Genomic DNA, 27833 nt, shown 5'->3' with positions numbered 1-27833 from the left:
AACTATTAAGAGTGCAAACCTCAAATTCTTACTCTGAGTCCAGCATCTGATGATCAATATTTGGCACTAACTAGATAAATGCAGTTGTAATGAGAATTTATGAGCAGAGTCAGATGTAGTTAAATCAGAACCCAATATCTGCAGCTTATGATTTGGTGTGAAAAGCAAAAGAAAGGAATAGACAGCCACAACTCAAATGCTTTTAGAATTGGAGAGGGAACATTAAGAACAAAATAAAAACAAAACTAGGCAAAGTAGTTTGACAAATAAAAATTCTCGTTAAAAAAAAAAGCAAATGTCATATCCTTCTGATAATTAGAAAAACTGCACATTTTCCTGCCCTTAAATTAGTTTAAACATGGGCAGGTACCTTTCTACTATACTAAAATTTTTCTACATGTTTTTCCTAATTCTCAGAGCTTAATGAGACATCACTTATTCTATAAAGAAATACAAATATGGCCATATATATGGCCACAGTCTAAAATATGCTTATGATAATATGAAACTTCAGTCACTTTAAAGATCCTGCACTATTACATCATGGGTCTATGGTAACCCACGTGCTGCAGGGTCTGATTTCACCAGAAAGCATGGCCGGCAAGGCCCAGGGTGGACACTAACACTGCACACAGAGATATAGGAACAGCAAAGACTGTATAGAACTTTTCCTATTTATTCTACTTTGTAGGCACACTCATTTAATGTTCCCAAATGAAAAGAGTGCTGTAAATGCAATTTTAATGGAAACCAAGAAGCTGCGGTGCCAGCGGCCACCTGTCCCTGCAAAGCGGGACAGAGCCCATCTTCGTGGAGAATCTGGACGGGGAGAGGCAAGCAGGGAGGCACAGGAGGCAGACTTCAGACGGACAGGGACACAAAACTGCTGTGCTGCTGGAGGTTTCACTTGAAGACGTCCAAGCTCAGGCTGAAAACACATTCCAACCTCTGCAGGTCCAGCCTGACACGCTTCAACAGGCCACGCGCAACCAGGGTGGCAGCAGTGAACAATTGATCAGCAGAGCAATTTCTCCAAAACAATCTTCCCACTTCAGCAAATTCTCCATTTTCTGACCGACGGCTCAGCATGGCAGCTGAACCCTCTAAAACAAAGACAACTCCTTCTCTGGTTCTCCCTGCACCAGTCTTCTGCCTGTCTTTAGCCTGGACCGGTTCCATGGCACCAACTACCCTGAGATGTTCCCACTTGTCCAGAGATGCTAAAATAAATCCTTTGCTAAAAGACTCCTCACACATCTTCAGGTTTCTCGGCATGCCTCCTGGGAGGATCCTTCTAGAGTTGTCTTGGGGCGATGCCTCACAACTTCACATCTGTCTCAGCCTTGAAAGTGGCTGCTCTAGGTGCTTCACGATCGAAGCAATTTCCCCAACGCTCCTTCCTTCCCCAACACTGGTTGCCCATTCACTGTTGACACAGACTTCCATTTCTCCTTGATCAATCACAAAGAAGTCATTCCCTTCATGACCTTGCTGAATGACAATCTCTCTAGCAATAAAGGAAACTGGAAACACGGCATCAAAATGATTGCTTTTCTCACTATCATCAAGATGTGAAAACAGCACATTCTTTTCAACAGCTTTAGCTAAAGCAGCCATTGCTCTTGTAACCTTCTGGTCCAACCTTCCTAACATAGGATGCAGCATCTTGCTTAGTGTAGACCTCAGCATTGATGGCACCTTGTCACCACCAACCCCTCACCGCTGGGTTGGTTGGAGGGAGAGAGACTTCATCCTTCCTTGAGTCTGCACAAGAGCTTGCTTTCTGCAGATTCTGGATCCGTTTTGCCTCCTTCTTCTCCAGTCTCTCAAAGTATTCCCTGACGAATGCCGTGGCCTCTCGGGCCATGCAGTGCACAGCTGCATGATGGAGTCTTTGAACAGGGCCTGCATGTGTGCTTCTGCTCGTAGAGCTCACGTTCCCAGGGGCTGCGCTCCTCCTCAGCAGAGGTGCCACCAGGAGCCAGGGCTCTCTTCCGTCCCAGCGGTGGCCAGCGGAGTGCCCTCTCCTGGCCTGTCTTCACTCGGTGAGCATCACTGATAATTTGTGTGTATGGATTCTGTTCACCCCATAAATCACGGATGGTGCATGAATATTGGATATTAATTTGCTTCTTGTTTCTCCCATCACTAAAAGGTTTTGCAGGTATGTACCAGATTTACTCATTGCACTATAACTTAATCAATCAAGACCAGTAAGTCACACATGTATAGCATATGCTTGACTCTTGGGGCAAAAACATCAGAGGTGCATCTTGAACTTGACCTGCAAAGCTCAAGAGCACCAGACAACTGGACCTATCTTCCCATTTCACATATTTCTCTTTATTTAGACTGTATATTCTGAGACTCCCTATACCTTCCTATATCAGGAATATTCTACTATAACTGAAAAGCCTTTTCTAGGCTAAGTCAATTCTTAAAAATTCCAAAAAACCTTTTTTGGGCTAAGTCAATTCTTAAAATTCCTAATTAAGCTAATTTCCTATGCCATTTTTAATTTCTTATAATACTTATAATGCATAGCTTGTGATTTATTTATATATTACCTACAGATCACCTCAATTTTTCATGTACACATTTTTATCCAATTACATAGGTTCCTGAAAGCTAGAACTTCTGTTATAAATATATTAATTTTCTATGCTATCTGGCATAGGCTGATATGAGATGAATAGTCAGCTAATGATAATTGAATTAACACAGAATTATAGGAAATACATAATTAGCAGCCAGTTGTTCATGTCACTACATCACATCCTTAGGGCCTTTATGTTACACACACACAGGATTTACAGTGGTGTCACTCACAAAGTTTGTACTCATAAATATACACTTAATACATACTTATATACTTATTAGCAATACTTAATAATAGAATGTGAAGTCGCCCAGTCATGTCCAACTCTTTGTGACCCCATGGACTGTAGACCACCAGGCTCCTCCATCCATGGAATTTTCTAGGCAAGACTACTGGAGTGGGTTGCCATTTCCTTCTCCAGGGGATCTTCCCAACCCAGGGATCGAACGCAGGTCTCCCACATTGCAGGCAGACGCTTTACCATCTGAGCCACCAGGGAATCCCAATAATAGAATATATATTACTTTAAAAAATAATTGCAATATGTCTTCCCCCTTAAATTCTCTCTCCACTTGAAACAGATTTTTCTAGCAGTGAATGGACTCCAATTTTGACAATGGCTACAAACAGATGTGGTAAAGAACCCTCTTGCCAATGCAGGAGACATAAGAGAGGTGGGTTTGATCCCCGTGTCAGGAAGATCTGCAGCAGAAGGAAATGGCACCCCACTCTGGCATTCTTGCCTGGAGAATCCCATGGTCAGAGGAGCCTGGAGGGCCACGGTCCATAGAGTCGCAAACAGTTGGACACAACTGAAGGACTCAGCACACACATAGCTCAAACAGATGGGAGACTATGGAAAGGATGTATTTTTCTTTTTAAAACTGTCAGGTTTTCCTAGTTCTCTACAGGTTGTACTTTAAATAATTTCAGTGCAAAATGCTTCCTTGATATGGGGGAAATTTTAATAAGCCTTTTGGTTATGTAAATGTGTTATAATACCTAGGAGACAGGCATTTTGCATAATAATATGTTTTAAATAAGTTTCTTCCTTTCTCCATGAATTTACATGTCTGCCGTTTTATCATTTTATTTTATTTAACTTGGAGGCTGAGCTGTGACTGGGCAAAAGGGAAGTGGGGGGACTTATTTTCCTCTGCTTAGCCTTGGCAGATTAAGGTCAACACAGCAGGGGGTGCGCATGGGGTCGGGGTGTGCACAGACTGGGGGCAACCTGGGTAAGGACAGTCTTATTGACAGAGGATGAACTGGCCTCTGAAATACAGAAGACGACTCAGCAAGGAGCGCCCAGCAAGGGACAAGTCTTGTCCTATGCAGCCTGAGAGCAGCAATATGGAGCCTGGAGTTGGAGTCATTCTTGCCCATGTGGTGCTTTCCGGAAGTCGTGTGAGACAGCAGAGCTTGGATCCAGCTATGCTCTGAGTCATGCGCTTGGTGAGACAGCTGTCCAGGAGAGAAACAGCCACCCCGGGAGAGAGAGGCTGCACATGAGGGGCAAGAGAAGCTTCCAAAAAGGGTCAGTTCTCAGTAACCCAGTGCAGATGGGTGGGATAGGGTAGAACTCCAATTCCCAGAAATACATGGGGAATGGAGCTGGTAAAGGCCACACTTCTGCAGCCAGGCCTGCTGCAAATTAGACAGTGGCCGTTCAGGCATTAAAGGCTGAAGGCTGCAACTGCAGTTACATGCTTTGAAACTGTACATTTTTCTGGCTCATATTATACACATCATCCACCAACCCATACCTCCCTTTAGTCAGCTCCTGCACCACCAGTCTCTCCCTTTGTCAATGGTGGGTAAGAAAATACATTAAAAGAAGGCCTGAATGAATCATCCTCATGATTTATTTACAGATACCATACAGCGCTCTGATTGCAAGATCCCTATATTATCCATTATAACTGTTTCAAGGCAATCACACTCCAAGGGTTCTCTAAATATGGGTCCAAACTAACAAAACAGGTTATAAAAAGAAAGGCAGAGGTGAATGGAAGTCTCCCAGAATAAAGAAAATTGTTAAATGCCAGAGAGAAAAAAAAATGCTATGGCCAAATTTCTATGCAGAGATAAAATTAAAAATTAATTGACAAGGTATCTGTTCATACAAATCTGCTGTAGTGCAAATACACAGAAGAACTATATCTGATAACACAGACAAATAAAGGTTAATGTAATCTATGCATTCATTTATTTATAGGCTGTAAACAATGGGAATGGGTCTTTCCTGGTGACTCAATGGTAAAGAAACTGCCTGCCAGGAGACTTGGGTTTAATCCCTGGGTTGGGAAGATCCCCTGGAGAAGGAAATGGCAACCCACTCCAGTATTCTTGCCTGGGAAATCCCATGGACAAAGAAGCCTGGCAGGTTGTAAAAGAGAGGGACACAACTTAGCTGCTAAACAACAATAGCAGCAAACAATGCGAAAGCAAAGGCATTCTTCTTGTGGCAATAAATAACACATATGCCCTATTTTGATTGACCTTCTTCCACTAATTCCTCCGATCCTCAGTTACGTAGGCTGAAACTGTGTACTCAATATTGTATAGTTCAGAAACATATGCTGCTGCTGCTGCTGCTGCTAAGTCGCTTCAATCGTGTCCAACTCTGTGCAGCCCCATAGATGGCAGCCCACCGAGCTCCCCCGTCCCTGGGATTCTCCAGGCAAGAACACTGGAGTGGGTTGCCATGTCCTTCTCCAATGCATGAAAGTGAAAAGTGAAAGTGAAGTCGCTCAGCCGTGTCCGACTCTTAGTGACCCCATGGACTGCAGCCTACCAGGTTCCTCCGTCCATGGGAGTGGGGTGCCACTTCCTTCTCCGTCAGAAACATATAAAACCTTTTATAGTAATTCAGCGATCACAAGACTCAGTATTTAATGAAAGACCCTTGTTTAAAATGAACTTCAATATAAAATATTCTGAAACTCCCTACTTCCTTTTAGAGCAATGGTTTTTATTCTTACCACAAAACATGTGGATAGTGATGTTTATGGAAGCAATGTTAATTACTGAATTTCAGTAAAGCCAGTTTCATAATACATATGCTGAAATTTTAATGTAATCTTTTTTTCAGTGAGTAGCATGGCATAAAATGGAAATTCAACCAAATATTCTGGCTACCAGAGATATTTTATGTCTATTAATTGGGTTAGCAATTAATCAAGAATTAGAGCACACTATTATAGTCAATTCTTCAATTTTGATAAAGTTTCATTGTTTATGAAAATGATTGTGCTTCAGAAGCTTATATTACTATACCATCATATATGTCTATCAATATCCTTAGAGATGTTTAGAAATACTATACACCAGGTATTGAAGGCTTTACCCTAAGTTGACTACTCTGACTTATTTTTCAGTAGTCACAAAATTTGACTTAGAATGCTTTACATTCTGCAACTATGAAACTATTATTGCTGCAAATGTTAGCAGTATTTCTTTTTTCCTGACAGCCAGCCTGTTCAGTGTTACTGCACAGATTCACACAGACATAAAACTTAATCATGATACAGGTATTTGCAACCACTTTTATTCAACGTTACAATACTAGACTAATTTGCATGCAGCATTGCCAACGAAATGCTAATACTGCTAATGACAATTTTTACCAAATGATAATATGAATACTGTGGGCACTTTGCTGCCAAGAAAACACTCAGCTAGATAATTTTATTTCTAGGTTTCACAATCTCCCATAAACTATTCACAGATTCTTTCATTTCACATATTTTTTTTAAAAAATTAACATTCTTACCTACTCTGACTACTGCCAAATGTGCAAATGCCATTGGCTAAAATGGTTCCATTTATGGTACTTAAATGAATTACGCTAAAGTATATGGAAATGGTGTATCAGTTTCTGAGTCGATTCTAGGAAAGTCCTTCTGTCACTTAAAAATGCATAGGTTCAAATGAATGAAAAGAATAATTGATTAAAAAGCATGTCATCAGACAACAACACATTCTTAATGAATTGCTCCATTACCACAAACTCTGCCTCAAATACGAATGTTATAGAAATGCTTGCCTTTGAGTGCCTTCACTACTTTTGCTGCTCCCTGCACATGTATGGTGGAGAAGGCAATGGCACCCCACTCCAGTCCTCTTGCCTGGAAAATCCCATGGATAGAGGAGCCTGGTGGACTGCAGTACATGGGTTCGCTGAGAGTCGGACACAACTGAGCGACTTCACTTTCACTTTTCACTTTCATGCACTGGAGAAGGAAATGGCAACCCACTCCAGTGTTCTTGCCTGGAGAATACAAGGGATGGGGGAGGCTGGTGGGCTGCCGTCTATGGGGTCGCACAGAGTTGGATACGACTGAAATGACTTAGCAGCAGCAGCAGCACATGTATGGACAATTCATTACCCTGAGAAGCAAAGGAGAGGCTCACATTCTCATAAGACTATTTTTCTGTCCACATGGCCAGAGTCTTCATTTAGATAGGCTATTTTACACCAAAAGCATTTTTTCATATATAAAATACAGATTAATATATAAATTCATGCATCACATGTGACTGGATAATTTAATTCACAGAAGGTAATTTAATGTCCTGTTTCCATGGGCCTCCCTGCCTCCTGTCTGGTCCAGCTGAGCCCTGTGTAAGCCACCCTAGTACATGCTGCCATAACAAGACAGTGACTTATGGCAGCTGTGAGATGACTCAGAGCCTGCTGCTTTCATGACTCATATTCTGTCCAATAGACACAAGAGCCCAATGAGAAAGCAAGCTCACTGATCCACGGGGGGAAACACTGGACCACTGGACTAACAGCATGAAGTGGAATATGAGAGGATGTGAAAGTCACATTATCTTCAAAGAGTATTAAATAAAATTAAAATCTGTTTAAAAGGATTAGGATTAGAGAAAGTCGAAAAAAGTTACTAAAGAAATCAAATGAAAGTTTTCCGAGACTCTAGAAAAACTTAAAGGTGAAAAAAAAAAAAAAAGAAGAAGAAGAAAGCCCAGGGATAAATAATAAAATGCTCTACTAGAAACAGAAGAGTGAAAACAGAGAACATTTTCACACCAAAGAAAGACAAGGCTGAAGGGCCAGTGAGATAACATTCATGTCCCAAGACTCTGTGGGTGAGCTGTATTAAGATACCAGAAGTAGAATTCTTATTACAACTGAGTATCACATGTCCCATTAAACAAACTCCAATTTCATTGATTATATAAAGATCACAAGCATTTCTATAAGATAAAGTTACATAAAGGGTTCCTATAAAGTAATAAAGAAATAGTAACAACCATAATTCAGAGTCCTTTAGACTGGATGAAGCACAAACTGGAATCAAGACTGCAGGGAGAAATATCAATAACCTCAGATACTCAGATGACACCACCTTTATGGCAGAAAGCGAAGAACTAAAGAGCCTTTTGATGAAACTGAAAGAGGAGAATGAAAAAGCTGGCTTAAAACTCAACATTCAGAAAACTAAGATCATGGCATCTGGTCCCATCACTTCATGGCAAATAGGTGGGGAAACAATGGAAACTGTGAGAGACTATTTTTTGGGGCTACAAAATCGCTGCAGATGGTGACTGCAGCCATGAAATTAAAAGATGCTTACTCCTTAGAAGAAAAGTTATGACCAAACTAGACAGCATATTAAAAAGCAGAGACATTACTTTGCTAACAAAGGTCCGTCTAGTCAACTATGGTTTTTCCAGTAGTCATATATGGATGTGAAAGCTGGACTATAAAGAAAGCTGAGTGCTGAAGAATTGATGCTTTTGAATTGTGGTGTTGGAGAAGACTCTTGAGAGTCCCTTGGACTGCAAGGAGATCCAACCAGTCCATCCTAAAAGAGATCAGTCCTGGGTGTTCATTGGAAGGACTGATGCTGAAGCTGAAACTCCGATACTTTGGCCACGTGATGCGAAGAACTGACTCACTGGAAAAGACCCTGATGCTGGGAAAGATTGAAGGTGGGAGGAGAAGGGGATGACAGAGGATGAGATGGCTGGATGGCATCACCGACTCAATGGACATGAGTTTGAGTAAACTCCAGGAGTTGGTGCTGGACAGGGAGGTCTGGTGTGCTGCAGTCCATGGGGTCACAGAGTGAGACAGGACTGAGCGACTGAACTAAACTGAACAGAACAATCATAACAAAAAAGCGTAAGTTGGAAATGAACAAGAGGTATCTAGAAAATATACAAATCATATGATACATTAAAAATTATATTAGGAAACATTTATATTATGTCTTGTTAAACTACTGATATTATCCAATATTGGCAAGATTATACCAGATATGCTCAGGTTTTATGGAGGTTAATTTTTAATACTGATTTTAAAAAAAGAAAAAAATTATAAACATACAAATCTGTGATTGAGAGTCACCTTACAGGAATGCATCAGTAAGAAAATTTGTACTGAATTGTTGACTACAATAAGACTTTACAATAAATATGCCCATCAATAGAGGAATGACTGACTGACAAATGCTATGCTGTCAGTAACTGTGACATCACTATCATCAATATCATCTTTCTTACAAACTGTAATAAACAGACATAGAAAGAGAGCTGTATTATATTGTCAAGTGCAAAAGGCCAGCCACAACACCAAAGAAATAATAAGCTCTCACTGGGAAGAAAAGACTAACTAGATAAATGCGTGTGTATATGTATATATTTGTATATATATTTTTTCATATGTGTATATATTTATATAATATATAGGGATTTTCTAAATTTATTTCAAAATATACAGAGATATAAGTACATGATGTAAGATATACAGGTGTATATGTACATATATGTGTGTATGTGTATATATAAATGTATAAGTATTTATAGATATATAAAAATGACATATATGTGTATATGATTTACAAAAATCCTGTAGATAGAAATACATACTTATTTTTAAAGTTTATTTTTTTTCAACTTCACAAAAATATTTTATCTATTTTTTGATGTTTATAACAACTTTATTCATAATCATCAAAACTTGGATGCAACCAAGATGTCTTTTTAAAAATTTACATTGGAGTATAGTTGATTCACAATGTTGTGTGAGTTTCTGGTATACAAGAAAGTGATTCAGTTATACATATATATGTATCTATTCTTTTTTAAATTCTTTTCCCATTTAAGTTATATAGAGTATTAAGTACAACTTTCTATGTAGTTAAGAAACATATAAAGTGAAGTCGCTTAGTTGTGTCCGACTCTTGGCGACCTCGTGGACTGTAGCCCGCCAGGCTCTTCCGTCCATGGGATTCTCCAGGCAAGAATACTGGAGTGGGTTGCCATTTCCTTCTCCAGGGGATCTTCCCGGCCCGGGGATTGAACCCAGGTCTCCCGCATTGCAGGCAGACACTTTAACCTCTGAGCCACCAGGGAAGCCCCTAACACAGAATGGACCATCTTAACTATTAAGTATGCAGTTTAGCAGTGTTAAATATATTCACATGGTTGTGAAATTGCTCTAGAACTTTTTCATCTTGCAAATCTGAAATTCTATGCTTAATCTGACAGTAAACAACAGTTCCCCTTTCCCTATCGTCTTTCCATTATATCAGCTCAATTTTCAAACAAGAAACCCTACTTCTGAGAATGAAGTGTACAGACAGTGTTTTTATTGTCCTCTTCTCCCTCTGTCAGAGTCAGGGCCCAGAGGAGGCAGGAAAACCATCAGATTCATTGTTACATGTACATCACCTGTGATTGGAAGGCTCTGAAGCCCTTTTACATCATGAAGAAGCTACTCATTAGCAATGATCTGTGTTAAGACTGGGAAAAAAAAACACCTAAGAAATTTATTTTCTAGGATTTCTCCAAAAGCCTGTTGCAAGGCAATAGTAGGGAAAGAAATCACTGACTTGTAACTCTCATTTCAGAGAAAGTGTTGCTGTATTATTTTCTTCACGTTAGATGAAACTCTTCATACAAGATATATGCATATTCAGCCCTGTCATTAAACTTTCAACAAAGGAATCTGTTTAAAATCTTTATGAGCTTTTTCATGTTGCCCTGCTTATCAAAGCATTATCACCCAAGAATGATGATGAGAGAGTTTACACACTTAGATAAAATACCATAAGGAAAAGAATGCAAAGAAGATGGGAAAGATTTTTGAAGGCATTTCATCAAAAGCAATGGAGAAGGACATGGAAACCCACTCCAGTAGTCTGGCCAAGAGAATCCTGTGGATGGAGGAGCCTGGTGGGCTGCTGTCCACCAGGTCACGTAGAGTCGGACACGACTGAAGCTACTAGGCATGCATGCGTGCTTTGGAGAAGGATATGGCAGCCCACTCCAGTGTTCTTGCCTGGAGAATCCCAGGGACAGAGGAGCCTGGTGGGCTGCCATCTATGGGGTTGCACAGAGTCGGACACGACTGAAGCGCCTTAGCAGGAGCAGCAGCAGCATCAGAAGCAAATATATTGAGGCTCTGAGGAATTAGCAACATGAATTCACGGTGCGCCCTCAAGAAGCCAGTTAGCTGCAGTAGCCCTTCTCATCTGGGATCAAAAAAGGGACATGCCATGGTGTGTAGGAAGGCCAGGCTGCTTGTGCTCAAATGCCAGCACCACTCCGTGCTAGCGGTGTGACCTGTGTGACCTTGAGAAGCTGCCTTTATCTCCGCTGCCTCAGTTTCATAATCTGAATCATGTAGATAAAAAGTGTTTCTCAGAAAACCAAACTAGTTCATTTTTGCTGACAGTTCAGTTCAGCTCTCCAATTCCTTTAGCTAAACTTCAGATCATTGCTACATGACAGAATGAGTGAAGTCGCTCAGTCGTGTCCAACTCTTTGCGACCCCATGGACTGTAGTCTACAAGGCTCCTCTGTCCATGGGGTTTTCCAGGCAATAGTACTGGAGTGGATTGCCATTATCTTCTCCAGGGGATCTTCCCAACCCAGGGATTGAACCCAGGTCTCCCGCATTGTAGACAGATGCTTGACCATCTGAGCCACAGCTAAAAAACAACAACCAGCATACTCTCCAACTATGCTTCAGGTTCTACAAACTCACTCTTCATTAACAGTGTAACAGAAATGGAAGACAAGGTTGTGTTCCAAATTAAATTTTATATATTAAAAATAATTACTTCTGTCCTTCTACAGATACACTGAAGCTAGTTTTCCAAGACACACAGACACAAGTAACTACTATATTTTAATAACACATGATCTTGTAAAAGGGTAATGTTGCAACTATTGCATACACACTTTTAAAACAAAAGCTCATGTAAAAATAGACGCCGACATTGGGGTCCATACAAAACCACAGTTCCCTGAGGTTAATGGTAAAAGCTGATTTTTTATAGATTTTATTATTTTATTTTAGGTCATCTTTAGTTGATCTTCATCTTTCTTCAAAAGATATTTTATCTCTTTTTTTCTGTTTTTCTGTTTTTATTGAAGTATACTTGATGTATAATGTGTTAGTCACCCAGTCGTGTCTGACTCTTTGCAACTCCAGACTATAGCCTGCCAGGCTCCTCTGTCCATGGGATTTCCCAGGCAAGAATACTGGAGTGGGTAGTCATTCACTTCTCCAGGGAATCTTCCTAACCCAGAGATCGAACCCGGGTCTCCTTCACTGCAGACAGATTCTTTACCATCTGGGTGTACAGCAGAGTGATTCAGATATACATAAATATATAGAAATTTTTTCAGATGCTTTTCCATTATAGGTTATTACGAAATATTGAGTAGATTTCTCTATGCTATACAGTAAGTCTTTGTTGGTTATCTTCTTTATTTACAGTAGTGTGTATATATTAGGAGTTTGGGTTTAACATACACAAGTTGGTTTTTAAGGTGTTTTTACTATCTAACTTTATAAGAATGCTTTTGATTGTTTCTCGTTGCTATTTGTTTTCTCTTTATCACTTTATGGATTTGTGTACCCAGAGCCCTTCGAAAAGCTTGCCCAAACATTGAACACTATATAACTATAACGCTGAATATTCATTGGAAGGACTGATGTTGAAGCTCCAATACTTTGTCCACCTGATGCGAATAGCCAACTCATTGGAAAAGACTGTGATGCTAGGGAAGATTCAAGGCAAAAGGAGAAGATGGCAACAGAGGATAAGTTGGTTGGATGGCATCACCAATGCAATGGACACAAATTTGGGAAAACTCCAGGAGATGGTGAGGAAAGGGAAGCCTGGTGTGCTAGAGTTTGTGGGGTCGCAAGCAGTCAGGCACAGCTTAGGGACTGAACAGCAACACGATTATAAGTAGTACAGACTCCCACTCACTACAATATACCCTGAGATCTGTTTTGAAAAGAATTCTTTATTGATCAGCAGAAAGCAGCAGAAACAGAAACCATTATGTGTGCCCCGTCAAGTGTACAACATCTGATAAAATGGAGATGTTAGCAAGCTGCGTGAGGATCTCCTACTCTTGGATATTGGGATTCATCTCTTATGGTTGTACTTGTGTAGATAAATATTGTTGTTCACTTGAAAATGTTAAATCAGCATCTCCCTTAACAAGCTACAAACTTTGGCTATCAGTAGTCCAAAAAGTTGAATAAAAGCAAAGAAAACTACAGTAAGTCTCCTACATATGAAAGTGTTTTATTCCGATAGCACATTTCTAGACCCAATTTGTTCCCATGTCCTACAAAGTTAGACTAGGTATCCGACTAGCACAATCAGCTAAATAGCACTGTACTGCAATAGGTTTGTAACATTTTTCACACAAATAATACATTAAAAAAAACAAAAAATCAAGAAAATATTTTCAATCTTACAGTACAAACCTTGAAAAGTACAGTAGTACAGTACAACAGCTGGCATACAGGGACTGGTATCAAGTGAACAGGCAAGAAGAGATACTGACTGAAGAAGGGAGAGGAAGTGGGAGATGGTGGAGCTGAAGGATTGTCAGCTACAATTGTAAGCTGCAATTCAATTCAAGCCTGACATTGATAGCTCAAGTTCCGGTTCCTCGCTGGATTCAATTCTATCTAACCTTTGGCAAAAATGATTCAATGATACCTGGGTAGCAGCTCTTTCTGTCCTTGTCATAGACGACATGGTAGCACTGGTTTGCACTCTGAATGGCTGTTGCAGCCTTCGTGTACTGTTCTGAGTTCAGGTCCAGTGCCTCAAAAACTAACAGCACCTCCTCAGGTAAAGAAATCCCCCTGCCATTTCCTGCATCCGGAATCTCTTCAGTTCTTCAGTCACTTCTTCTTCCTGCTGTCTCTTCATCTTTTCTCTGGGCCTCCAATTCCATCAGATCTTCATCAGTAAGCTCCTTGTGTGCACAGCAAGGAGATCAAGGAAGTCTTCCTCTTGCAGTTCTGGCTTCAGCTTCTTGCTGAGGCTCCGTGAGTTGCTCAAGACCTCTCTGGCCTCCTCACCCACCTTCTCAAATCCACAAAAATTGTGCCCAAACTGCAGACAAAGATTCTCCCAAACCCCATTCATGGTGATGGCTGTAACCTGACACCAAGCAAAGTTAATGTTCTTATCACCTTGCAGTTGTTATAGTCCTTCCAAGTGAAAGTGAAAACCACTTAGTCATGTCCAATTCTTTGTGACCCCATGGACTGTAACCCATCAGGCTCCTCCGACCATGGGACTTTCCAGACAGGAGTACTGGAGTGGGTTGCCATTGCCTTCTCCACGGGATCTTCCCAACCCAGGGATCAAACCCAGGTGTCCTGCATTGCAGGCAGGCGCTTTACTGTCTGAGCCACCAGGGAAGCCCATAGCCCTTCCAAAGTTGTTGCAATGTTGCTCCTGATTCATCACTCACCTTGCCTGACAAAAAGCATGACATGAATAATATATCTCCAAAGTCACTGTAACTCCGATTCACAGGTTGGATAGGCAATATAGTATTCTATGGCAGACACACCGCTGTGACATTTGGATGAGTCATCCATGGATGACAGCCGGGAGCACCGTCAAGCAGCAAAGTGGTGCTAAATCGGGTGTCCTCCTCCAACCAGTTCTTCTCTACCTTAAAGATAAAGTGGTAGAAAAACAAATCCTGGAAAATGGCTCGTGTAACCTTGGCCTTGGGGTGACTCTTCCACACAACAGAAAGAGAGCCTTTTCAAGGCTCCTGGATTCTCTGAATGATAAACTAAAAGAGGCTTGAGATTCACACTGTGGAAGCCTTGCCACTAAATTATACAGTTAGCATACCCTTTGCTGTTTTCAGCCTGGCGTCAACTTTTCCTCCTTACTAATGTAAGCGGTCTGGTATCTTCTTCCAGTACAGTCCTGTCTCAACCACATTAGAAACCTGCTCAGGTAAACATGCGCCTTCATCAGTAATTTCTCAAAGCATTTCAGGATGCTCTCCAGCAGCTACCAAATCTGCACTCGCTGCCTTGACATTTAGCTTTACATTGTGAAGGTTGGCTCTAGCCTTAAACCAATGAAACCAGCCATGGCTGGCATTAAAAGATGGTCTGATGCTTCACCGTGTTTCTTCCTCAAGTCTTCATGAAGGCTTTCAGCTTTCTCTTGAATCAGCATTAAGCTGAGTAGGACTGGAGACTGATGCTGACCCTATGCACTGAAAAGTTTCTCCATCTCCTCCGTCACTTCTCCAAGCCTCTTATATTATCATCAACGTCATTGGCACAGCAGACTTCACATGTTCCATGATTGTGTCCTTGTTCTTTAGAATCTTGCCAGCAGCTGAATGGTTCATGTTATAAGAACAAGCAACAACTACCATCTTTTTGTCTCACGCCGCTCTCTCAATCATTTTCACTTTTGTTTCCAAGCGCTTCTTAGCAGTACCAGCTACATCACCAGCGCTTTTATACTTGTTCCATACATCCTGGGCTTGAAACGAAGATACCGTACTGCTGTACTCTATACATAATACACAGTAAAGTACACAAAATCATAGCCACTTATAAAGGATGCACACACGTGACAATGCATGCCAGAGACATGAACTAATTTACATGATTAGACACGCAAATGCATGTTCTCATCTCTGCAAGTCTGCAACTTGAAGGTTCGTATGTAGGAGAATTACTGTATTTAAAACCAAGCAGGGGATATAACGAAACCAAATGACCACTGATATTTTAAACTCTCCAACAAATAACAAGGTATTGCATGAGATCTATTAATAATTAACCTACAATTTGAATACGTAAATATATGTTATGTATTTTAGTCCTATGATTTTTGAAAAATAAGTCAGAGTTAAGGACAATTCATATTCCCGGACAACTAACCATACCATATGTCTTTTTTTTCCTGGAACTTCAACATCTCTCTGCTTCACTTGCAGCTGAGTTTATAATCATGAATTATAAATAGGCAGAAGAGAGTTTCCAAGGGCTCTTATCTGTGTCTCTACCATCCACATGCACACATACATACAGACTCGGGTTCTTTCATCTCCTGCAAGCTCCTAACTGAAGAAGGGCTCCCCAGTTGTACACCAGGATCCATTCTCTTCTCATCTATTTAAAAATAAGCTTTTATCCTCTTGGCTCATTATATCATCAAACTGTTCTTCTCTACAGAAAAATTCTCATCAGCATACTTAAGTATGCTCAACCTTCTCCCACCTTAAAAACAAATCACAACAAAACTACGTGAGTGTATATATTTTGCCAATATCTAGCTCATTGTCCCTTCCCAACAAAACGCCCAGAAGGAGCTGGTTCTTCCAATCACTCCCTTCCTATTCATTCTTCAAGCTAATCCACTCAGGTAGTGTGGATTTCTATCCCTGTATGATTCATCTCACTCAAGATATATGCAACAAAGAAGGGAAAAGGGACATTTCAGGGGTGTCACTCCAGACATCACAAAGGTGCTTCCTGTTGCATATATTGGCTATGTGATTTTTGAAAAAGTGAAACGATATTTGGGATTCACTTACAAGAGGAATCAATCGCCTTTTTTTTTCATTACTATTATCACCTATACTATAAGCACTCTTAAAATCACTGCAGATGGTGACTGCAGCCATGAAATTAAAAGACGCTTACTCCTTGGAAGAAGAGTTATGACCAACCTAGATAGCATATTCCAAAGCAGAGACATTACTTTGCTGACTAAGGTCCGTCTAGTCAAGGCTATGGTTTTTCCAGAAGTCTTGTATGGATGTGAGAGTTGGACTGTGAAGAAGGCTGAGCACAGAAGAATTGATGCTTTTGAACTGTGGTGTTGGAGAAGACTCTTGAGAGTCCCTTGGACTGCAAGAAGATCCAACCAGTCTATTCTGAAGGAGACCAGCCCTGGGATTTCTTTGGAAGGAATGATGCTAAAGCTGAAACTCCAGTACTTTGGCCACCTCATGCAAAGAGTTGACTCATTGGAAAAGACTTTGATGCTGGAAGGGATTGGGGGAAGGAGAAGAAGGGGACGACAGAGGATGAGATGGCTGGATGGCATCACTGACTTGATGGATGTGAGCCTGAGTGAACTCTGGGAGTTGGTGATGGACAGGGAGGCTTGGCGTGCTGCGATTCACGGGGTTGCAAAGAGTCAGACACGACTGAGCGACTGAACTGAACTGAACTGATGGCAGAAAGTGAAGAAGAACTAGAGAGCCTCTTGATGAAAGTGAAAGAGGAGAGTGAAAAAGTTGGCTTAAAGCTCAACATTCAGAAAACTAAGATCATGGCATCTGGTCCCATCACTTCATGGCAAATAGATGACGAAATAGTGACTGACTTTATTTTTGGGGGCTCCAAAATCACTGCAAATGGTGACTGCAGCCATGAAATTAAAAGACGCTTACTCCTTGGAAGGAAAGTTATGACCAACCCAGACAGCATATTAAAAAGCAGTGACATTACTTTGCCGACAAAGGTCCGTCTAGTCAAGGCTATGGTTTTTCCAGTAGTCATGAATGGATGTGAGACTTGGACTATAAAGAAAGCTGAGCACTGAAGAATTGATGCTTTTGAACTGTGGTGTTGGATAAGACTCTTGAGAGTCCCTTGGACTGCAAGGAGATCCAGTTCATCCTAAAGGAGATAGTCCTGGGTGTTCAGTGGAAGGACTGATGCTGAAGCTGAAAGTCCAGTACTTTGGCCACCTGATGCAAAGAACTGACTCATCTGAAAAGACCCTGATGCTGGGAAAGATTGAAGGTGGGAAGAAAAGGAGATGATAGAGAATGAGATGGTTGGATGGCTTCCTGACTCGACAGACATGAGTTTGGGTAGACTCCGGGAATTGGTGATGGACAGGAGGCCTGGCATGCTGTGGTCCGTGGGGTCGCAAAGAGTCGGCTACGACTGAGCAACTGAACTGAACTGATAATCACCTAATTGTAAGATAAAACTTCGGTTGTAAAAAGAAATTTCATTTTTTCCTGAAAGGAAAGAAGTAACAAATAATTGTTAAAACATTTCCTCTTTATTTTATCTATTACAAAATCTACATATTAAATAATCACTTTGGTTAAGAAAAATTGCACAGAAGGGAAGAACACTTAGTGAGTTCATCACTGACCACCATAATGCTAGGTCATTGGTCATTGTTCACTTTACTGACCAACAGCAGAATGTGAAATGTTACCTCACATCCATTCCCTGTTCTTCTCTTTCTTTTCCCCATGGAGGCGTACAGCCTGTTTACTGCCAATAAATTACGTCTTGTTCATCACCATTTTCTCGGAACCTAAAGCACCCATGAATGGTTTCATGCTGCTCAAGTAATATTTTTAGTAATTTTTCTTTGTGTTTTACTGAGATAGAGTTGACATATATAACACTGTGTAAAGGTGTATTGCATAATGATTTGACTTAAATAGATCATGAAATGACTATCCCAAGAAGTTTAGTGACCATCCATCATCTCATAAAGATATGAAATTAAACAAAAATCATATTTTCCTTGTCATGTGGTCTCTTAGGATTTACTCTAATAAAAACGTTCCCACACAACATACAACAGTGTTAATGATATTAATCACAGCGTACATTGCATTCCTTTCCCTTTCTTGATTGAGAACAGCACAGTAACACACTTAGCTTTCTATCTTAGGAAGAGTTCCTTTCTGTCTCCTTCGCTGTATCCTCTCAATATCTCCAAATGTTAACGTTGGACAGACCCAGCTCATACTTCTCACAGCTCTTCTCTATTGAGAGTCATTTTCTTCTCAACACCACACAATTGCATTTTAAATTTTAATCTTAACTATGCACTGGCAATGGCAATAGCATTGCCATGGTAATGTCAAGGAATGTTCAAACTCCTGCAAAACTGCACTCATCTCACACGCGAGCAAAGTAATGTTCAAAATTCTCCAAGCTAGGCTTCAACAGTATGTGAACTGAGAACATGCAGACAGTCAAGCTGGATTTAGAAAAGGCAGAGTAGCCAGAGATCAAATTGCCAATATCCCTTGAATCACAGTAAAAGCAGAAGAATTCCAGAAAAACATCTACTTCTGCTTCACTGACTATGCTAAAGTCTTTGACTGTATGGATCACAACAAACTGTGGAAAATTCTTAAAGAGATGGGAAGGAATATCAGACCACCTCACCTGCCTGCTGAGAAACCTGTATGCAGGTCAAGAAGTCAGCATTAAAACAGGACATGGAACAATGGATAGGTTCCAAATTGGAAAAGGAGTATGTCAAGGCTGTATACTGTCACCCTGATTATTTAACTTATATACAGAGTACATCATGCAAAATGCCAGGCTGGATGAAGCACAAGCTAGAATCAAGTTTGCTGGGAGAAATATCAATAACCTCAGATATGCAGATGACACCATCCTTATGGCAGAAAGCAAAGAGGAACTAAAGAGCTTCTTGATGAAAGTGAAAGAGGAGAGTGAAAAAGTTGGCTTAAAGCTCAACATTCAGAAAACTAAGATCATGGCATCCCAACACTTCATGGCAAATAGAAGGGGAAACAATGAAAACAGTGAGAGACTTTATTTTCTTTGGCTCCAAAATCACTAGAGGTGGTGACTGCAGCCATGAAATTAAAAGATGCTTGCTTCTTGGAAGAAAAGCTATGACCAACCTAGACAGCATATTTAAAAGCAGAGGCATTACTTTGCCAACAAATGTCCATCTAGTCAAAGCTATGGTTTTTCTAGTAGTCATGTATAGATGTGAGAGTTGGACTATAAAGAAAGTTGAGTGCCAAAGAATTGATGCTTTTGAACTGTGGTGTTGGAGAAGACTCTTGAGAGTCCCTTTGACTACAAGGAGATCCAAGCAGTCCATCAGAAAGGAAATCACTCATGAATATTCATTGGAAGGACTGATGCTAAAGCTGAAACTCCAATACTTTGGCCAACTGATGCAAAGAACTGACTCATTTGAAAAGACCCTGATGCTGGGAAAGACTGAAGGTGGGAGAAGGGGTTGACAGAGGATGAGATGGTTGGATGGCATTCCCGACTCGATGGACATGAGCTTGAGTAAACTCCGGGAATTGGTGATGGACAGGGAAGCCTGGTGTGCTGCAGTCCATGGGGTTGCAAAGAGTCGGACACAACTGAGCGACTGAACTTATTCACTGACAACTTGCATATTTTCATTTCTACTTGGACCTTTGTGAAACTCCAGATTAGTGTACACAGGGACCTCTGTCACACATAGACAATGTGAAATATGTTTCCCAGATTTATTATGACCCCAACCAAATATAATCTTCTTGCAAAGATTGGGCTTCCTTATCTCATTAAGGTCAGCTTCCTTCTTACAGCTGCTCATCCCAAAGTCCTCAGGCCCTTCCTCGTTGGTTACTCTCTTTCCTCTATATTCCATATTGACTATTCAGGAAATCGCTGGCTGTTGCTTCTAAATATAGTCAGTCTCTAGTAATGTCCCACTGTCTCTACCACGTCTTATCACCACAGTTACTGCTCTCATTCAGTCCCTCAACATGTTCTGTCCTGGGTTATATGAATAGTCTCCCAGCTGGTCTCCTGGCTTCCGCTGTGGTCCTTCAACTGTTCTTAGCTCAGGGGCCAATGCAATTAAAATGTTTGTCAGATTACATCACTTCTCTGCACAAAATGCTCTGAGAATTCCCATTTTATTGGCCGACTACAGGGACCTGAAGATGATACAAATCCTGGACTCCGCTCATTACTCAGACTCCACCTGTGACAACTCCGTCCCCTACTCGGGTCATACACACCATGTAGACTCCCCTTCAAATCACCAGCAATGCTCTTATTTTATGTCTTTACACTTGTCATTTCATAACCATCTACCCCAAAATCTATCTGTCACGTCTGCTGTATAACCCTCAGGGATATGATTTAGGTCATACCTGAATGGTCTAGTGGTTTTCTCTACTTTCTTCAATTTCAGTCTGAATTTGGCAATAAGAATTTCATAATCTAAGCCACAGTCAGCTCCTGGTCTTGTTTTTGCTGACTGTATAGAGCTTCCCTATCTTTGGCTGCAAAGAATATAATCAATCTGATTTTGGTATTGACCATCTGGTGATGTTCATGTGTACAGTCTTCTCTCATGTTGTTGGCAGAGGGTGTTTGCTATGACCAGTGCATTCTCCAAGCAAAATGCTATTAACCTTTGCCCTGATTCATTCCATATTCCAAGGCCAAATTTGCCTGTTACTCCAGGTGTTTCTTGACTTCCTACTTTTGCATTCCAGTCTCCTATAATGAAAAGGACATCTTTTTGAGGTGCTAGTTCTAGAAGGTCTTGTAGGTCTTCATAGAACCATTCAACTTCATTTTCTTCAGCATTACTGGTTGGGGCATAGGCTTGGATTGCTGTGATATTGAATGGTTAGCCTTGGAAATGAACAGAGATCCTTCGTTCGTTTTTGAGATTGCATCCAAGTACTGCATTTTGGACTCTTTTGTTGACTACTCCATTTCTTCTAAGGGCTTCTTGCTCACAGTAGTAGATACAATGGACATCTGAGTTAAATTTACCTGTTCCAGTCCATTTTACTTCACTGATTCCTAAAATGTCGACATTCACTCTTGTCATCTCCTGTTTGACCACTTCCAATTTGCCTAGACTCATGGAACTGACATTCCAGGTTCCTATGCAATATTGCTCTTTATAGCACTGGACTTTACTTCTATCACCAGTCACATCCACAACTGGCTGTTGTTTTTGCTTTGGCTCTGTCTCTTCATTCTTTATGGAGTTAGTTCTCCACTAACCTCCAGTAACATATTGGGCACCTCCCGACCTGGGGGGTTCATCTTTCACTGCTATATATTTTTGCCTTTATAGACCGTTCACGGGGTTCTCTAGGCAAGAATATTGAAGTGGTTTGCCATTCCCTTCTCCAGTGGACCATATTTTTTCAGAATTCTCCACCATGACCTGTTTGTCTTGGGTGGCCCTACAGGGCATGACTCATAGCTTCATTGAGTTGGACAAGGCTGTGGTCCATGTGATCAGATGGTTAGTTTTCTGTGACTGTGGTTTTCATTCTGTCTGGCCTCTAATGGATAAGGATAAGAGGCTTATGGAAACTTCCTGATGAGAGAGACCAGGGGGAATCTGGGTCTTAATCCAATTTTCTGTTGATGGGTGGGCCTGTGTTCCCTCCCTGTTGTTTGACCTGAGGACAAACTACGGTGAAGGTAAGGAAGATAATGGTAGGTAGTGAAGGTAATGGTAATGAAGAAACCTCCTTAAAAAGGTCCCATGCATGCAATGGGGCACTCAGTGCCCCCAACTCTGCAGCAGGCCACCACCGACCCATGCTTCCTCCAGAGACTCCTGGACACTCACAGGCAACTCTGGGTAAGTCTCTTGTTGGGTCACTGCTCCTTTCTCCTGGGTCCTGGTGCACACAAGGTTTTGTTTGTGCCATCCAAGAGTCTGTTTCCCCAGGCCTGTGTAAGTTCTGATAGCTCTATGGTGGGGTTAATGGCAGCCTCCTCCAAGAGGGCTTATGCCATACCCAGGTCTACTGCACCCAGAGCTGTTGCCCTTGTTGCAGGCCATTGCTGACCTGTAAATCCACAGGAGACACTCAGACACAGTTCTGGCTCAGTCTCTGTGGGGCCTCTGGGTCTCTGTGCGCACAAAGTTTGTTTGAGCCTTCTGGGCATCTGTGGTGGGTAAAGGGTTTGAATCTAAATGCAATTTTGCCCCTCCTACAATCTTGCTGGGGCTTCTCCTTTGCCCTTGGATGTGGGGTGTCTTTTTTTGGTGGGATCCAACATTCTCCAGTGACAACTGTTCAGCAGTGAGTTGTGAAGTTCACGCAGGAGAAGATGAGCACACGTCCTTCTACTCCGCCATCTTACGCAAGATTAGCTCTGATAGACAGAGTGCCTGAAGAACTATGGATGGAGGTTCATGACACTGTACAAGACACAGTGATCAAGACCACAGCCAAGAAGAGAAAGGCAAAATGGCTGTCTGAGGAGGCCTTACAAATAGCTGAGAAAAGAAGAGAAGTTAAAGACAAAGGAGAAAAGGAGAGATGTACCCATTTGAATGCAGAGATCCAAAGAATAGCAAGGAGAGATAAGAAAGCCTTTCTCAGTGATCAGTGCAAAGAAATAGAGGAAAAGAACAGAATAGGAAAGACTAGAGATCTCTTCAAGAAAATCAGAGATACCAAGGAAACATTTCATGCAAAGATGGGCTCAATAAAGGACAGAAATGGTATGGACCTAACAGAAGCAGAAGACATTAAGAAGAGGTGGCAAGAATACACAGAAGAACTGTACCAAAAAGATTTTCATGACCCAGATAATCACGATGTTGTGATCACTCACCTAGAGCCAAACATACTAGACTGGGAAGTCGAGTGGGCCTTAGGAAGCCTCACTACAAAGAAAGCTAGTGGAGGTGATGGAACCCCACCTGAGCTGTTTCATATCCTAAAAGACGACGCTGTGAAAGTGCTGCACGGAATATGCCAGCAAATTTGGAAAACTCAGTAGTGGCCATAGGACTGGAAAAGGTGAGTTTTCATTCCAATTCCAAAGAAAGGCAATGCCAAAGAATGCTCAAACTACCACACAATTGCACTCATCTCACACACTAGCAAAGTAATGCTCAAAATTCTCTAAGCCAAGCTTCAACAGTACTTGAACTGTGAACCTGCAGATGTTCAAACTGGATTTAGATAAGGCAGAGGAACCAGAGATCAAATTGCCCAACAATATTTGGATCATCAAAAAAACAAGTGAGTTCCAGAAAAACATCTACTTCTGCTTTATTGACTAGGCCAAAGCCTTTGAGTGTGTGGATCACAACAACCAGTGGAAAATTCTGAAAGAGATGGGAATACCAGACTACCTGACCTGCCTCCTGATAAATCTGTATTCACGTCAGGAAGCAATAGTTAGAACTGGACATGGAACAACAGACTGGCTCCAAAGAGGGAAAGGAGTACATCAAGACTGTATATTATCACCCTGCTTATTTAACTTATATGCAGAAGACATCATGAGAAACACTGGGCTGGATGAAGCACAAGCTGGAATCCTCAGTTAAGTTTACTCCTAGGTACTTTTTGTTTTGATGGATACAAATTTAAACAAGATTATTAATTTTTTTTTAACTTTCTCTTCCTGGTGAAAAAATATACAACTGACTTTTAAACATAGGGATGATGTGCAACATCACTAATAATGAAATAGATAAAAATAGTACTGATAGTATTTTTCTACTAAAAAACAAGTTACAAAATACTCAGTGCTATGAAGAATGGGGGGAGCTGGTTCCTATTTGAAACAACTCCTACTTTATTCATAACTCCTAATACAGTAATTCCAGTTATGAACAATAATAAACTGCTGTTGCTGCTAAGTCGCCTCAGTCATGTCCGACTCTGTGCGACCGCATAGATGGCAGCCCACCAGGCTCCCCCGTCCCTGGGATTCTCCAGGCAAGAACACTGGAGTGGGTTGCCATTTCCTTCTCCAATGCATGAAAATGAAAGTGAAAGTGAAGTCACTCAGTCGTGTCCAACTCTTAGCGACCCCATGGATGGCAGCCCACCAGGCTCCTCCATCCATGGGATTTTCCAGGCAAGAATACTGGAGTGGGGTGCCTTTGCCTTCTCCAAATAATAACCTGAGACTTACATAAAGATTTAAGCATAAAAATAGTCATTGTTACATTATAAAGAAATGTTGGAAAACATCAGTAATTTTTTTAAGTTAAACTAATTATGATGTATTCACAGGCTAGAGTATATCATAACCACATGTAGCATTTCCTATTACATAGAAGAAAGCTCATTATGTCTTATTCAGGGAAATATTCTTATTGAAAGATATGAGACATTAAAATGCTATACATGACTAACTCAAGTATGCTTTTAAAAAGATAGACTGACAGAAAATACAACAACTATTAGCAGTAAGTGATTTTGGCTGCTGGGATTACTTTTCCAACGAACATAGTTTAATATATTTTTATTTTCATGGAGATATTCAAAGTAATCTATATTGTAAATTTTTTATGAATTATTTTTCAACTTCCTGTTACTAAGAACAATAGTCACTCTTGCAATCATTATTATCATATCAAATATAATTCATTTCATTTTGTTATAAAATTTTGATAAGCTATTTAAAGTCATATCATTCTCCATCCATAATAAAAATTTCAAAGCCAATAATATTAGTAAAGCATTTTGAGAGGAAAAGGAGAATTCAGTAGCTGTTTTATTATAAACATTTTAAAATCTTTTCACTGAAATGCTTCCATCAAAACTGAAGCATTCATCTATTTTAAGACAGAAGGACAAAAAACAGGTTTCCAGAGTTTGCCCCTAATATGGGATTATGCAATATCTAGTTCTTTTTCTCCATAAATTAAATCCAGTCTAATGCCTTAAGCCTCCATTGAATAGCTGTTTCAAGTAAGGCATGGTGATAGGATAACCCTTAGTATCCAGGCTAGAAACCTTCCCAGAGAATAAATTTGAAGGTGGAATTTTTCCCTCCCAATTTTGTTACATACCTTCAAAGCTTAGCATGCTAAGAAAAAACTCTATATAATCAATTCAATTAAGCTAAAATTTAGTTTCCAATGTATTTTATTTTTTCCAATATATTTTAATATAGGCACAATCACACTGTTCAACCATCACAACCTTCTCAGTATTTTCCACATTAATAGATATATTTCTATTTTTCATTTGAACTTATGTTTACCTGTTTTCTTCTCTATCATATACATTTGTTGTTGTTCAGTCACCAAATCGTGTCCAGCTTTTTGCTACCCCATGGACTGCAGCATGCCAGGCTTCCGTGTTTTTACACAGCCTATAACTGTAAGCCAATTTAATCAATTTCTCAGATGCTAACAAATCATCATTGTACCCTACATCATAGAAAAGCAAAATTGTGTTAGATACTCTCAGCAGGCTTTTAGAAACTGGAGTAAGCCTATTTTTTTCATGTCAGACGCATCTTAGATTTAACTATATATATTTTATAGTTTAATTAATAACCTCAATTCTATAACTCGATTATTCATTCTTTCAAATAACTTTGTATCACATGCTATGTGTACTAAACATGACATGTAGAGCAGTAAATTAGATACATTATTTCCTGAAAGTATCAGGATAGAAGTGAATAAAGAAAAAAAAAAAAAAAACCAGAGCAGATATTCCCAGGTATGTTGTGTGTTATAGAGATGGTTATAGAGCTCATAACCAGTGATCCTAAGTAGATACATCAGTCTCAGGCAAGAGGTGAAGTTGGCAGTATCCAAAGCAAAGAGAACAGTGAAGACCATGAGGCAGAAAAAATCTCCATGAATTTTTAGTACCTGAAATGAGTCCCAGATGGTTTAAGCACATTACTGTGAATGAGGTGAGGAGTCAACAAGATTGAGGGTGCAGATATACAGATTTTTTTTTTTTTTAGTTTTTACCTACAATGGGAAACTAAGAACAGTAATTAGGAGTATGTGGGCAGTGAGATAATCATCACAGTTTTTGAGATTTTTCTTGAGCTTTAGCATTAGCATTAGCCATTTTCATAGCAGTATTGACCTTGTGTGATTTCTGTATTTTATCACTTCACGTCACTCAGTCAAGTACCAGATGTCCCAGAAGAAGCCCAGGTTAAACTCCACCAGTAGGGTAAGAAGTAGGAGGCCTCTCATGTGGCCTGATCAACAGACCTAATCTGAACCAAATCCTGGACTCTCCTTCCCAAATTATTCCTATAAACACTTCCAAGTTGAAGAGCTGACTATTCTTCCAAATGTTTTGTTAAAAGGGCAATCCAGCGTCCTCCTCAGTCTTCCCTGGTGGTCTTTCAGTGATAAACATGCCTCTGGCTAGACTGCCGAGGAGCCTCCTCTCCACGGAATGTCCTTGTCCTCTGTATACATCCACCTGTTCCCATTTTTAATTACCATCCTCCAGTATCTGGGACACTCCTCAGTGTTCTTACAGAATCCACATTTTTCTTCTACATTACCATCACCCTGACATTTAAATATCCATATGGTGCTTTCAAAATTTCATGTCAAATTCAGTGTTTTCTTGTATCTACTCCTTTTGCACATCCCCAAGACTGAAACCACATCTTTAGGATAACATCAGAACCTCTAGCACTCAACACATTTTGATCTTTTGCCCTCTGAATTTTCAAAAACCGCAGAACTCCATTACCATTAACTTCTTTGGTATTCTTATAAGTTACAGCATTGATAAGTATTACTTTCTCCAAAGGTATCCCCAGCATGGGTAAACTCCAGTCAGGATAAAGGGGAAAGATGCTAAATTTCATTATGAATGCCTAGCTATGAATAGGTAGTAAGAACTTGACAGAAGATAATCTGTAGGTTCGCAGAGCTCAAAAAGCAAAAATGGAAAAGAAATGTTCAAAAATGAAATGCTCTGACACATACTGGGAGAAGGGAGGATGTCTTTAGTCTTACCCATCTGTATTCTACATTCCTCTGATACAAGCTGTAGTGAATAGTCCTTTGTTTCTCAAGTCCTGTGAGAAACTTCTGCCCACTCTACAATTTATTTAATTAGTTTTCTGGTACTAAATATTTCTATGAACCTCGTTTTATTTTCAAGTTCATATTTATATATCTATTTGTGATCTCACCTTCTTCCATGAAAATCCCATGGGTAGAAGAGCCTGGTAGACTGCAGTCTACAGGGGTCCCAAAGAGTCGGACATGGCTTAGCAACTGAGCATGCACGCACATACACTTCTTCCATGAAAAATTTGAGAAAGTTCCCTCTCTGTTTACTGATTAGCACTCTCGCATCTTCAAAGCAAAATTCTCATAAGGATGGCAAGTAGTGTTCTCAGAGTATGGAC

General features: G+C 40.4%; 1 protein-coding gene and 1 pseudogene across 2 annotated transcripts in view; both read right to left on the bottom strand.

Annotated features, from left to right (window-relative positions):
• ADGRB3 (adhesion G protein-coupled receptor B3) overlaps positions 1–27833 on the bottom strand; it is an 883764-nt gene that overhangs the window by 738330 nt on the left and 117601 nt on the right. The window lies entirely within an intron of this gene.
• LOC102182611 lies at positions 842–20337 on the bottom strand (annotated as a pseudogene).

This window comes from Capra hircus, chromosome 14 (genome assembly GCF_001704415.2).
Source record: "Capra hircus breed San Clemente chromosome 14, ASM170441v1, whole genome shotgun sequence".
Classification (NCBI taxonomy): Eukaryota; Metazoa; Chordata; class Mammalia; order Artiodactyla; family Bovidae; genus Capra; species Capra hircus.
This window is presented reverse-complemented; position numbering and strand designations above follow the sequence as displayed.